This window comes from Mustela nivalis (genome assembly GCF_964662115.1).
Source record: "Mustela nivalis genome assembly, contig: HAP1_SCAFFOLD_2119, whole genome shotgun sequence".
Lineage (NCBI taxonomy): Eukaryota > Metazoa > Chordata > Mammalia > Carnivora > Mustelidae > Mustela > Mustela nivalis.
This window is the reverse complement of record NW_028134545.1, coordinates 1-14862: the sequence shown is the minus strand read 5'-3', so window position 1 is coordinate 14862 and position 14862 is coordinate 1.

Genomic DNA, 14862 nt, shown 5'->3' with positions numbered 1-14862 from the left:
GCAAAGTTTATTCTTGCTGTTCGATGTACCAAGGCTTTATTCTTTCTGTTGTTTTATAGTATTCCAGTTTATGGCTGAGCTATAATTTATTCATGAGTTCACTTCTCATCCAGTTATTTTGGGTCATATAAAACTGGGCAAGCACCTTTTATTCCAATCCTCCTGATATATACTTTTTATATATTTCCTTTCCTTTGCATATTTTTTCCTAAATTTGCAGTCATCGACCTAAACTTTTGGATTTGGACAGGTTCACATAGAAAGGGACTGTATGGAGTAAGGAAAAATTAAGGTGGAGCTGCCCGAGAGAAGAAAAGACAATAAGGGGACAAAAAATGTAATAACAAAATTGAAATAAATATTAGAACCCCAAGTGAATAAGAAAAGAGCCTTAAAAGCATCTGGGAGGCGAAAAGCGTCAATAAATTAAGCTCCTTCAGCTTACTACAACTTTTCAACATAAAACTCAAGAGATGATAAAATAATGTCTACAGTTTTAAGAAAAACAAATTGGTGTGAAAGAATTCTGTACCCAGGCTTTAGTGATTTATGTTCAAAAGCAACAGACAGACTTTCTCAGACTTACAAGGTATTAGGAAGTATGTCATTCTAAATATAGTGAAAAAAATTCCTCAACAAAGACTCCTGGTTGCTGGGCAATTAATCAGCATACATAATCCAGGACTGGGGAAGTCATAATGTAAAAACTTGATTTGAGAATACCTATTTAACACTAAAGGATTAATGCAAATATTGTTAAAAGCCCAAAAATTCCCAAGATAATTCTTGATAACTTATGTAATATAAAATGCAAGAAGTAAAATAATCCTGCACATTTAAAACAACAAATTATATTATCAGGAAATTGATAGGGAAGGATGGGAGAAATAATATAATCATGAAATAATTCCCTCAACCTGTATCAGGAAGGATTCAAGAGCTATTTCCTTTAGCTATGACTGATCAGAGAAATACCTATTCAAACATATATTTCTGAGCGACGATCACCAGTAAAATAACACTACGCATATCCATTCCAAATCCTCTGGTTTAAAAAGTAAATCTCATACAGAGAACAAAAGGCTCAAATGAAGGAAACTGTGAACAAGCATTTAAGATAAAATAGCTTAAATAAGAAAAGTAAATATTTAATTCCTGAAAACAAGTTTAAATGAAGGTTAGATTCTATTAAAGACAGAGTCTCATATTTACATAATAAATCTTTCAAGAGCACGTACAGTGTGACACAGGAAAGCTAGCATTACTTTAGTGTCGCATTGTGTGTTTTGTGATCTAGCCAATGCAAGGAGACGGAAGTTAGACGGGAGTTAGATTTGATCATAACTGAAAACACAATAGAAACGATTGAAAAACTTGGATCAATAAGATATTCATGGGAGTGGCTAGTTCCAAATGACATGTAGCAGAGGGTCTCTTAACTAATAACCTTCAATGTACTGCTGTGTCAGATTAACCAAGCTCCTCATTCCCTCTGTTCAATGTACTAAATGATGCCCATGAACATAAGGGACTGGTAGCTCTTTGTACCATGTCTGAGCATTCCTACACCTACGTGCTGAGTTGTATGTCTATATATTGGTGTGGTTTCTCTCAAATGAACTTATATTACTTGTATTCATGTTGTGATTATGTAATTTTATTAAGTATTTAGAAAATCTAAGAAGTTGTTATAGAAATATAAATGATGAAAATTAACAACTGAATGCTTGATAATTGCAAGCTGCTAAAAATTTTTGTGGAGTAACGTGTGAGTGGGACCACAAAGGAACACAGGGAGGGAAATTTGGAATAATTTAATATTTGCATTTGACATGGGTCTAAATGTTCACTCTGTTATTACAAAAGCTAAAGCTGGAATTAATATGTGATATTTGAGAAGAAAGGCTTTGATTTCAGGTGATACACACTCAAAGCCCTTGGCTTTATATGAAAAGGTTGATAAATAAACACCCACTGGAAGATTTTAAGTTAAAGTAAAATGATTAAGGTAAGTATGTAGTTCATGGTTTGGATGTTAGGGCTCTCTGTTTCTATCAATGTTGGTTACAAAGTATCCTTCCCTTAAAAAGCCACCAAAATGAATGGGTGGATAATAAACAATACAGCAGTGAATATACCTAAGAAGTAGCAAACAGGAACTTCTTGAAGAAAACTGCGAAGGTTGGCACCAATATGCCTTGACTGAGAGCACCAACATTTCAGTGTTAATTGGCTTGAAGTACGTAGTGATTTCTGTGTAATTCCCATCAAAATCCCTGGAGGAATAAACAAGAGAATGTTAACAAAATAGAGAGTGCTGCAATAGAACAAAATTTACATCATGAGTTATTAAAATATATCACCAATGATTCTATGTTATAAAATATATCCTATGTTCCATCATAAATAAAAATGGTATTCATAGAACAGTAGAACTGCAGCATACTGGAACACAAGGAACCATTAATACTAGCCAAGTATGACACTCATTGGGTCCAGCATTAATTTATGCACTTTACATTTTTGAAAAATTTAATTTAATATTTTTATGTGTGTTCCAAAATTCATTGTTTATGCACCACACCCAGTGCTCCATGCAATACGTGCCCTCCTTAATACCCACCACCAGGCTTACCCAACTCCCCACCTCCCTCCCCTCCCAAACCCTCAGTTGCACTTTATATTTCTTAATTCATTTCATAATGGGCCTCTAAAAAAGGACTCTTATATCTGCTTTATGGATGAGAAAATTGAGGCACAGAGAGGGTAAGTAACTTGCCCAAAGTCACACCTCTAGCAGCTGTTGGAATAAGAATTTAAACATGATCTGGTTCCAGAGTCTCTCGTCTTAATCACGGTTACACTACCTCTGTCTATTATGTGCATCAGTTTTATCATCTGTAAAATCCATCTGAAAACACACGTACTTACTTCTCAGGTTGTTGTGAGACTCAGATGAATTATTCTGTAAAAGTACTTAGAACAGTCCAGGCACAGAGGACACATTCAATGTATATTCACTGTTGTCATTATTCAAATCAATTAGAGAGGATCAATTTTCTAATATGGACTTATGGCAATGGGCAAATCATTTAAAAAATGAACTTCCTAATGCATTACACATCAAAATTTATTTCTGATGGACTTGAGGGCCAAATAATTTAAAAACAGGAAGAAAACTACAAATGAGTTACAAGCAAATGAACAGAATCCATAAAAATATTACGGATATTTTGACAGAATAAAAAAATAAAAGATCCATGGGTCAAAAGCACAATAAGCAAACTGAATAGGAGATGAAATTTTATATAATCCGCCAAAAATAAACTCCTCCTAAGAAAAACAAATAGAGGATCTGAACAGGCAATTCAAAAAAACAATATGCTAATAATGAAAATCGTGCAAATTCAACTTAATTAATATTCAAATAAATATACAATGAAACAAAATCAAATAGTATTTTCTACTTACAAACTGACAGTGGTGGGAAAAAAGATAATCCCTGCAGTTGTTAAAGTTGTAAGGAGAGACACATCCGCATATATTGCTAGTGGACGTGTAAGGTGCTGGAAGAATTGGTGAAGTGCAATCTGGCAATATGTAAGAAAAGACTTAATAGATGGGTGCACTTTGCTTCAGCAATATAATTTCAAGGAATTTATTCTTATAAACTAGCCACGAGTCCATGCATAAAGTTATGACAGTTTCCTGTATCATGGTGATACATGGTGATATTTGGTATCAACCAAAATATCAGTAAGAGGAAAATGCTTAAATTAATTGTGGCATATCCACGTGATGGGACAAGCAATCATTTAAAAACGATGTTGCAGAAAGATAATAAGATCAGGAAGGCTTATGAAAACGCAGATCGAAAAAAACCATTACATCATGATTCTATTAAAAAATAATGAAATCTGTTCATAAAAATATAAAAGAACATTTTTGAAAGTATTAATAGCAAATATTGCCAGAGTGAAAGGGATTGCGAATCTTTCTGTGTATGACTTATGCTTTTCTGTGTTTACAAATTTTGCACTGAGCATGTGCAATTTGGCAATCATATAGTAAATTAACATGTTTCCTTTATTCATTGGTGTTTCAACGTGGTGTTGGGAAGGAAAGCAGGTGGTGTCAATCACATGGAGTTTTGTAGTCAGTTAGATCTGGTTTTGAAATCCAGTCCCCTTGTTTGGTAATTTAATTTTATGTTAATTATGTAAGCTTTGGTTCTCTGATGTGTGCTTTTATGTTAATTATGTAAGCTTTGGTTCTCTGATGGAGGCTTACATGGAATTTATAAACATTAAATGCTTCAAATGTATAATGTGTTTGGGATATAACAAGCGTCCAATGACTGTAACTGCCCTCCTCTCTCTTTTTCCACAATGGTCACTTTCCCTTGGATATTTACCCTTTGGTTCTTATCTCTTCTGGAGCTGATAGTGAGGTTCCTTTAGAGCTGAGTCTTTTCAGGCCTTGCAGTTGCTGTGCTAAACGAATAATAAAAAGAGTAATAGAGAAAATAGGGAAAAATAAAACAAAATGAAAAAGAGATTTCAGTAAAATATGTTTTTTTTAAGATTCTATTTTTCTGTTTGTCAGAGAGAGAGAGAGAGACCACAAGCAGGGGGAGCAGCAGGTAGAGAGAGAGGGAGAAACAGGCTCCCCGCTAACAGCCTGACATGGGATTTGATCTCAGGGCCCTGTGATCGTGACCTGAGCCAAAGGCATACTCTTAACTGACTGAGCCACCCTGGCATCTGTCAGTAAACTAGCTTTAGTTACATATGGTGAAAACCACAGAAGGTAGATCTGGATTCAGGAGAACATTTAAAGATGGTTCTATCTTATTAAGACATGAACATCAAATGGACAGCACTGTACTTAACAGGAACATTGAAGATTTGGTGCAAAACATAATTTGGAGATAAAGCAAGACATGTGGTGTGGAGAGTGATGTGTGCCAGGGCAAGTCACTATAGGGTTATTTCCAGGAAGAACTCACACACATACCCAAGGTGGGACTATAGCCTATTGAAAAACCAAACACATCAGAGTTTGTATTTACACATTAGGGATTGCCTCTCCAGTGTTCACTCTCAAAAGTTTTCCACTCTACTGTTCTCAGAGAACCTCCCAACCCTGTTATGAACACTACTTGTGAATTCACTTGATTTCGGGTGTATTCCTTCCTTGAGGAGCTGATACTTAAAGCACTCCACTCTGGGCAGCACCGGTGTGATAAACATTCCAAACAGGGCCATATTTCTGCTCCACAAGGGCAAGAATGTCTGTTTTGTTCACCAGTATATCCCTATCACAACTGATCTGACTTGAACAAAATTGAATTGTTTTGTAGCTAAATCTCATGCTCTTTATTTTTATTTATTTATTTATTTTAAAAATATTTTATTTATCTATTTGACAGAGAGAGAGAGAGAGAGAGAGAGAACACAAGCAGGGGGAGTTGGAGAGGGAGAAGCAGGCTTCCTGCTGAGCAGAGAGCCCCGTGGTGGGGCTCCATCCCAGGACCTGGATCATGACCTGAGCTGAAGGCAGATGCTTAACAATTGAGCCCCCCAGCCCCCTGATGAACCAATTCATAAACTGTGTTCCTTGGAACATGAGCTCTTCTGATGCTTCAGAAATGAGCTTTTATGAGCAAATTGAAAACATTCACACTTCCTCTGAAGATTTACAATGCATATTAGCACAACAAAGTTCTGGGATGTCCTATTCTAAAGCAAATAGCTTCAATTTACCTGAAATTTCCAATTATTTTTACCATGGAATACTGCCCCCCACCCCACATAGCACCATTAAATTGTTTATGCCTTATTATTTAAAAATGCTGCTTGAAAAAAGTGAATTTCATGCTATACTCTTTAAGATGGTCCCTTGGAAGAAATAGTGGGAAAAAAAAAAAAGGAAAAGGCTCATTTCATTATGGGTTTACACTTATTAGGTATATGATACTGAGCAGTTCCATCATTCATCAGTTACCTTCCTACATCTGTACAACTGGATAGTAACACCCACTCTGATAACCCATTTTGTCCTGCAATTTAATATCAATATATATGAATGTTCTTCCCCAATAGTAAAATGTTATAGGAATTTTTGTCTCTTACTATTATTTTAAAAAAATTTAAAAAATTATTTATTATTATTATTATAAGAATATTATATAAAAATTTATTATTTTATACATTTTAAATTTTTATTATTTTAAAAAAATTTTAAAAATTTAAAATTTTATAATTTTTATTATTATAAAAATATTATTATAAAAATTATTATTATTTTTAAAAATAAAATCAACCAAAAGAATTAAGTCTCTTGAGATGCTCCCTTACCACTTTGAAATTTGCTCCTTTCCATCAGCCACTTCAGGAAATTCACTAAAGAGAAGGTTAACTTTCTTGCTGAGACATTGAGTTCCTGCCATAGAAGGTAAATGAGCTCTCCCAGAAAGCTCATTGACTCTTCCAAGGTAAAATGGAATGAAGACCCATGAACTTCGAGTTGCAGTATTTCCTGGAGAAGACTGTGGTGTATGATACCTCCATAATGTCCAGATAAAAACAGAGAAGTGTCTTACATGCTAACATTCAGGAGAAGAGACACCACTTAGAAATTTGTGATCAAGATGGAGCAGGATGTGAGAGAGATATCCTTTGGAAGGATGATACTATGGAATAATCCTAATTCAAATTCTGAATTAGAATCCTGTCTCTTCCTTAATGATAGAAAATGGATTCTGTTACAGCCACTCTGTGTCCAGTCTTGCCTGACTGAGTCAGATTGGTTAGTGTCCTTTATGAAATGTCTTTAAAATTAATGGGTCCCCAAAGAGGAGGAATTTCCCCAGTGGTTTCCCCTTAAACTGAACCCAACTGGAGAAAGAAATTGAGGAAAATTTCCCGAGTTGATCAACTAAGCAAGATTACTGGGCAAGATTAGTGGACAATGACACTCTGGGAATTCCATAAGGGGATCCTCGTTCCTGCCCTGTACCCACCAGGGAAATTTCCGATATTGTGTTCTGGACAATGTCCCAGTGAGCATTGTTGAATGCACACGTTCTTTTCAGCCTGAGCTCAAGGTGCATGTGCGATGCACAAATTCAGCACTAGCCTAGGCATCTGGGGATCTGGAGTTGAGTTCTGGCTCTGCTGTGTGGTAGCTTGACCTTGGGCAAGTACTGAAGCTCTTATGTGGGCTACTCATCTGGGGTGTCAGGTATGGTATTCAGGGGACATCAAGGATCCTTCTAGCTCTGAAATTCTATGAATGGTGGGTACCTTTTTCTTGAGAAGCAAAAAATTTATGAAGGATTTTTCCATAATCATTCCTTTTGACCTTTGGTTTTATTTTCTCTGATCTTACTTGTTTTTGTTTTATGATCAAGTTTTTTCCTCTGCTGACGCTTTTCTAGACATTAAAAAGTGGATTTTTTTGTTCTTGTTGCTTTTAATATAGTTCTATTTCCAACTCTGCCTTACCATGTTTTTCTTCTTTGTTTCTCCCTTTCTACCTCCCTCCAGACTTCATGGACTTAAAATTCCATACCTTTTCATCATTAATTTTTAGCCATTAATTTTTAGCCATGTTCAACCTCCTTGTTTTATGTCCATTAGCAATAGCAATTTTTTATTCAATATGTAAGAATATTTATTGAATTCTTGCTGTCAGCCAAGCCCTACTTTCAATGGTTGGGATACTTCAGGGTACAAAGCAGACAACAATTTTGTCCTCATAGAGATTGTGTTCTCAGAGGGAGGAAGACAGATCATATGCAATAAATAAGAACAAGCACATTTAATAATGTGTTGGAGGGGTGGGTGCTCTAGAAAATAAGCAGTACAGGGAAAGGACAATGGAAGAAAGAGTGGAGGAGAGTAATATTATAGACAAGTCGTGTGCAGCGGCTACTTACTTGGTGTTCTGGGAAGGCCTGCAACTCATCTATACCTCATCAGCTCATCTCGGAAATGAAGCACTAGCCAGGGGAAGAGAAGGGAGATCTTAGAGCAGAGGCAATTTCACATGAAAAGGTCTTTCCTGAAGCCAAAATAAGCAAATCAAATTCATCCACAATGGTCCAAAATATTTAGAGCCCATGTGAGTGAAGACAATTTGCTTTTTATATTCAGGGCAATGGACAATTAAGTCTCGCAACTGAATGGTTGGGTAAGTGATCATGGAGGCTGTCTTCAGATGTGTTTTCCTTTTTTCTCCCACACAGATACATTTATTTGTTCAGATGAGCTCATTCCCATGAACATATTTTTATACTCTTGCAACAGTTCTATGTAATACGTTATAAATGTCCCTCCTACTTTCCTTCCTTCCTTCCTTTCCTTTATTTCCTTTCCTTTCCTTTCTTTTCCTCTCTTTCCCTTGCTTCCTTTCCTTCCCTCTTCTCTTCTCCCCTCCCTTCCTTTTCTTTCTAAAAAGATTTATTCATTTATTTTAAAGAAAGAGAGTGAGTGCGCACACAAGCGTGTGCCTGAAAGGAGGGCAGAGGGAGAGGGAGAGAGACAATCCTCAAGCAGACTCCTCGCTGAGTGTGGAGACTGACCTGGCTTTGATCCTAGGACCCTGAGTTCATGACCTGAGTTGAAATCAGGAGCCACCCAGGTGTCCCTAAATGTCTTCCTTTTTAAATGCCATGTTCACTCTTATACTTTTTGTGACTACTCAGTAGTATCGATGTTCCATAATTTATTAAACTCTTCTCCAATACTGGACATTTAATATATTTTTATTTTTATTTTTTACTACTTTAAATAAATGTATCATTAATTCAGGGGATCTCATTCCTTTAGTCATCCTATACACGTTCTTATTGTTCCTATCCTCAATTTATACAGATATTTTCATATGATTTAGAAGGTAATTATGATGTAAAAAACACTTCACATTTCTTTTTTTAATTTCTTTTTTATTTGTTTTCAGCATAACAGTATTCATTATTTTTTCACCACACCCAGTGCTCCATGCAATCCGTGCCCCTCTCTATTACCCACCACCTGGTACCCTGACCTCCCACCCTCCTGCCACTTCAAACCCCTCAGATTGTTTTTCAGAGTCCATAGTCTCTCATAGTTTACCTCCCCTTCCAATTTCTCCCCAACTCCCTTCTCCTCTCTAACTCCCCTTGTCCTCCATGATATTTGTTATGCTCCACAAATAAGTGAAACCATATGATAATTGACTCTCTCTGCTTGATTTATTTCACTCAGCATAATCTCTTCCAGTCCTGTCCATGTTGCTACAAAAGTTGGGTATTCATCCTTTCTGATGGAGGCGTAATACTCCATAGTGTATATGGACCACATCTTCCTTATCCATTTGTCCATTGAGGGGCACCTTGGTTCTTTCCACAGTTTGGCAACCGTGGCCATTGCTGCTATAAACATTGGGGTAGAGATGGCCCTTCTTTTCACTACATCTGTATCTTTGGGGTAAATACCCAGGAGTGCAATTACAGAGTCATAGGGAAGCTCTATTTTTAATTTCTTGAGGAATCTCCACACTGTTCTCCAAAGTGGTTGCATCAACTTGCATTCCCTTTCTCCACATCCTCTCCAACACATGTTGTTTCCTGTCTTGCTAATTTTGGCCATTCTAACTGGTGTAAAGTGGTATCTCAATGTGGTTTTAATTTGAATCTCCTTGATGGCTAGTGATGATGAACATTTTTTCATGTGTCTGATAGCCATTTGTATGTCTTCATTGGAGAAGTGTCTGTTCATATCTTCTGCCCATTTTTAAAAATATGATTGTCTCTTTTGTGTGTGTTGAGTTTGAAGAACACTTCACATTTCTTAAGAGGATAAATTTTATGTTGTGTTCTTACCATAATAAATTTTTTTTAGAACCCCAATAAATATTTTTGAAGTACAGCAAGTCTTTTTAAAATAATCAGGAAAAGTTCTATAGAAATCAGCTATAAAAAGTTAATGCATCATATTTGCCACCAATTAGATGGTAAGCTAAGTAACTCAAATATGATAAATGTAATATCAATGACAGACTTACTTTGCCTTTCCTTGAAAAAGTCCCAGTTCCTCGAGTTCCGTAGAATCAGCCACGATGAGTTCATTACTACATGATCAAGCACACTCCACAGTAACTGCACTGAAAAACTGGTCCAAGCTTAGTATCATGAAATCTGCTGTGGTCTATGGCTCCAGTGTAGGGGTAAGAGCTAATAACACTGCTAATAATTTCTGAATGATTAACCTGTGCCAGGAAATCGTAGTCGTTTTATGTATATAAAATTTTCAAATATGTTAAAACCATGGTATCAAGTGAGATTACTTTAAGACTGAGCCTTGGGGGGTGCCTGGGTGGCTCAGTGGGTTAAAGCCTCTGCCTTCAGCTCAGGTCCTCATCCCAGGGTCCTGGGATCGAGCCCCACATCGGGCTCTCTGCTCAGCAGGGAGCCTGTTTCCTCCTCTCTCTCTCTGCCTGCCTCTCTGTCTACTTGTGAGCTCTGTCTAGCAAATAAATAAATAAAATCTTAAAAAAAAAAAAGACTGATCCTTGGGGGGCTCTGGCATTTGGGTGTCAGGACAATAAAGAGAATCCAGCCAAGGAAAGTGAGCAGGATGGAAATAAGGACAGGGAAGTTTAAGGAAGTATCACTCACATGTTGATCATTGTGAATTTATGATGGTACCAACCACCTGATGCCTGATCTAGATATCCAAAATATATTTCAGATGCAACATAGCCAAAACACAATTCTTAATTTTCTACATGAAATTTTATTTTCCCTTAGGATTTTCAATTTTAGTAAATGACACCTTGTTATTCCACTTTTATAGGTCAAACAAATCTGGAGTCATCCTTCACTCCCCTCTACCACTCAGTCTGCATGAAATTATACTGTTTTTACCTTCAAAAGACATCCAAAATATGATTACCTGCCTACATTGTTACAATAGATGCCTAACAAGATTCTGATCCTCTCCTCTCCCCTCTAAAATAGCAGATTTTCTACTCTGCACGCAGAGGGATTCACTTAAAATATAAGCCTGATAACGCCCTACTGTGCTCAGATCTCTTTGGGGGCCTTGCACCTTACTGAGGGTAAAATGGAAGCTCTTACTATGGTCTATAAATTGACTTTCTGTAATTTCTTATCTTACCTTGTGCCATATTTGATCTTATCTCCTACCATACCACCCTCCGTTGCTCTCTGTTTCACCCCATATCTCAAGTAACATAGTCTCATTGCTATTTGTTTCACTGGGCTCTGGGCACTGAGTACTTACTGTTTTGGGGAGAGCACTAGATCATCTTTGATTAAATGTGTCCTCAGAAGCTGTATTGCCTGGTTTTGATCCTGGGGTATGCTTCTTATCATTGTTTTTTTTCTTTATTTTTTCTTTCCTCCTCTTGAAACCTCAAATAGTAATATAAACTTTCTGTGCCTTAGTTTCCTTATCTGTGAATTGGGGATAATAATGGTATTCCTCTCCTATAATTTTGAAAAGGATAAATGAACCAAACCATGTAAGTGATCATGTAGGGTTCAGCTATCCTCCTCCTCATCATCACCATCCTCCTCCTCCTCCGTGATAAAATGAAACAAAAACGAACATCTAAGACTTACTAGCATAGCTGCAAGACATTGGTAGCTTCCACTTTATTAACTTTATTATTTTATTTTTTAAAAGATTTTATTTAATAGAGAGAGAGAGAGAGAGAGCACACAAGCACAGAGGAGAGGGAGAAGCAGACCCCTTCCCTGAGAAGGGAGCCCAATACAGGGCTTGACCCCAGGACCCAGGGATCATGAACTGAGCCAAAGGGAGATGCTTACAAGACAGGGCCACCCAGGCACCCTGTAGCTTCTACTTTCAATCTCTGGATCCACACTGTATGAAGAAGCTGGTGCGGGACTCCTGAATGGTGAAGCACCATGTGGAAAGAGAGTAAGGGGCAACCAACACCCAAAACATCAACGATGTGAATGAAATCACCTTAGATAATTCAGCCCCAGGCAAATTCCCAGCTGAATGCAATTATTTGTGACGCTAGCAAACACAGAACATGAGAACCATTCTGTTGAGCCCAGGGAAACCATACCACATAATTGTGAAAACTAATAAGTAGTTATTGTTTCAAACAGCTAGATTTTGGAGCAGTTTGCTTTATATAAATAATTAACTGATACTTTAGGTCAGTGGCATGAAAATCCAGTTTGCCTGTAGGTCTCACAGCTCCAGTCTTTACTAACAATTATAAGTTTTGTCTGCTTCGTGTTTACAGGAAACTTATGTTAGCTTTTTTCTTTATTTTAAGAGTGAGTTACTTTATTTATTTATTTATTTATTTATTTATGAGAGAGAGCACATGGGCAAGCAGAGGGAAGGGCAGAGGGGGAGAGAGAGATATATATATATATCTCAAGCCAATTCCCTGCTGAGTGTGGAGGCTGATGTGTGTCTTGATCTCAGAACCCTGAGATCATGACCTGAGCCAAAAACAAGAGCTGGATGCTACTGTTTAAGCATCCTGTCACAGTCTACAGTGTTCTGTTATAGTGGTCCAAAGGGACTACAATAAATGTATTCTGTTAATCATTTCTATAGGTTTAGGTAGAATGGGAAAGGTTTCCTTTAAAATCACTACACTCATTACTACTACAAAAATTACAAATTAAAATACAATTCCCCAATCTCAAAGTATCTTAAATGGCTTAAATTTTTGGTAAATCTCAAAAAGAAGGAATTCTCTGAGGTAAATTTACCTTTCATTGTTATGCTAATCCCCCTCAAGTCTGAATGTGCTGTAGAACTAAAATGAACTCTACTTGAGGAGCTCAGCTGAACATTTCAAGGGAGTGTAGAGAAGATACTGGGGGAACCACTTGTAACATTACCTGTGAAAATATTCTTTCCAATTCTTTTCCTTTGTTTTACCTCTGTATACCCCAAATAATGGTAGTAATAATAGCGGCAATAGTAAGACAATAATAATTGATATCATGTTTATAAGGCTTATTCTAAAACCTGTATTAATTCCTTTGATTCTTAAATGATAGTTTTTTTTTTGTTTTTTTTTTTTTTTTGTAATCTCTATTTGATTGAAAATAAAGTCAAGGCACAGAAGGTTTAAGTGATTTTTTTTTCCTTGTCACACAGGTAAAAAGAGGCAATCTAGGGCCTGTGCTGTGCTATAAACCCTTTTCATTGCCTGTCTGTAAACTTGCCTGATAACCAGTGCTTTAATTACATAACTAATTAGGGATTATTGACTGTACAATATCACTGATAAATGAATTTGTTACTGAGATGTCAGTTACTACTTAAAATGCTAGAGAATATTGAAAAACCCCATACAGCTGAGAAGATAACAAAATATTACTAAAAAAACAGGAATTCATAAGACAAATGAGCATGGAAGTTACTTTTACTCTTTCTGGAAAATAGAGCTTGGTTGGAGGACATGCATTGGGGGAAGGGGGTATGAACAATCTTCTTTCATACATTAGTTGTTTAGCCCATACTTTATTATGCAGAAATTGGATTGTTAACATATCTTCATTTCTACACAAAATACTATATAAGAAACAATTTTTGAGTGTCTGGGTGTCTCAGTCATTTAAGTAGCTGCCTTTGGCTCAGGTCATGATCCCAGGTTCCTGAGATTGAGTACCACATCGGGCCCCCTGTTCAGCGGGGACCTCATTCTCCCTCTCCCTCTGTCTGCTATTCCTCCTGCTTGTGCTCCTTCTACCTCTGTCAAATAAATAAATAAAATCTTTTTAAAAAGAAAGAAAGAAACAATCCTTTTCTGGTTATGCTTTGTTTGCCCCTAACTCTCAAGATCCTTTTCTTGCTTGTCTTCTCCAAAAGGTTAATTTCTGGGAACTGAAACATTCAGTCTACTCTTCCCTTTTGCTTTCAGTTGGGTTTGGCCCATGGGAGATGGGCAAGGGTTGGGAGGGTACGAGCAGAGAGTGTTTGGGGTATTTATCTCCCTGGTCTCTCCTTGCATGGCCGTATTTTTCTCAACTGTTGCTTCTTCCCCCTAAAGCCACAGTTCCTACCAAATATTTTCTCTCACTAAACTTGGCTCCTACAGGTCTTTGATCATACTGTACCCTTATGTGAGGTCTAGGGTTGATCATGGCTTCCTGCTGCTGCTCAAATAAAAGTATGTTGCCACACATACCGGTTTCATTACTTGTACTTCTATATACAATCTTTGTATATTTTTTTCAGTCAAAATTTATTGAATGAGCCATCCCTTTCCAGCTGATACCTGAGATGCAGTGTTATACTTATTACTTTCTATTGTTATGCCAATTGGTTCATTTCCTTCCTAGAAGAGAATTACTGAGTGAAATAGTAGAAGCATTATTTTAAAAGATTTTTTTAAAATTTATTTATTTGACAGAAGGTGATCAGAATTAGGCAGAGAGGCAGGCAGAGAGAGATAGAGAGGAGGAGAAAGTAGGCTCCCTGCTGAGCAGAGAGTCTGATATGGGGCTTGATCCCAGGATCCTGGGATCATGACCTGAGCTGAAGGCAGAGACTTTAACTCACTGAACCATCCAGGTACCCCTAGTAGAAGCATTTTCAAGGTCTCTGGCACACATAGCTAAATGGTATCCAGAGAAATCCCAGTTGCATGGAGATTTGCATGAGCTGGAATCAAACTCTTGCCTGAAGGTTGTAGACTCCCCTAGTTGTTATGGGAGAGGCAATTCCTGGTAAGAATTTTTCCCAGGGTCCCCTTCATTTCACTGTTCCTCAGGGTGTAGATAAGTGGGTTGAGCAGTGGGGTTCCCAATGTGTACACCAGTGAGATGAACTGATCTTGCTTGGGGTAGTA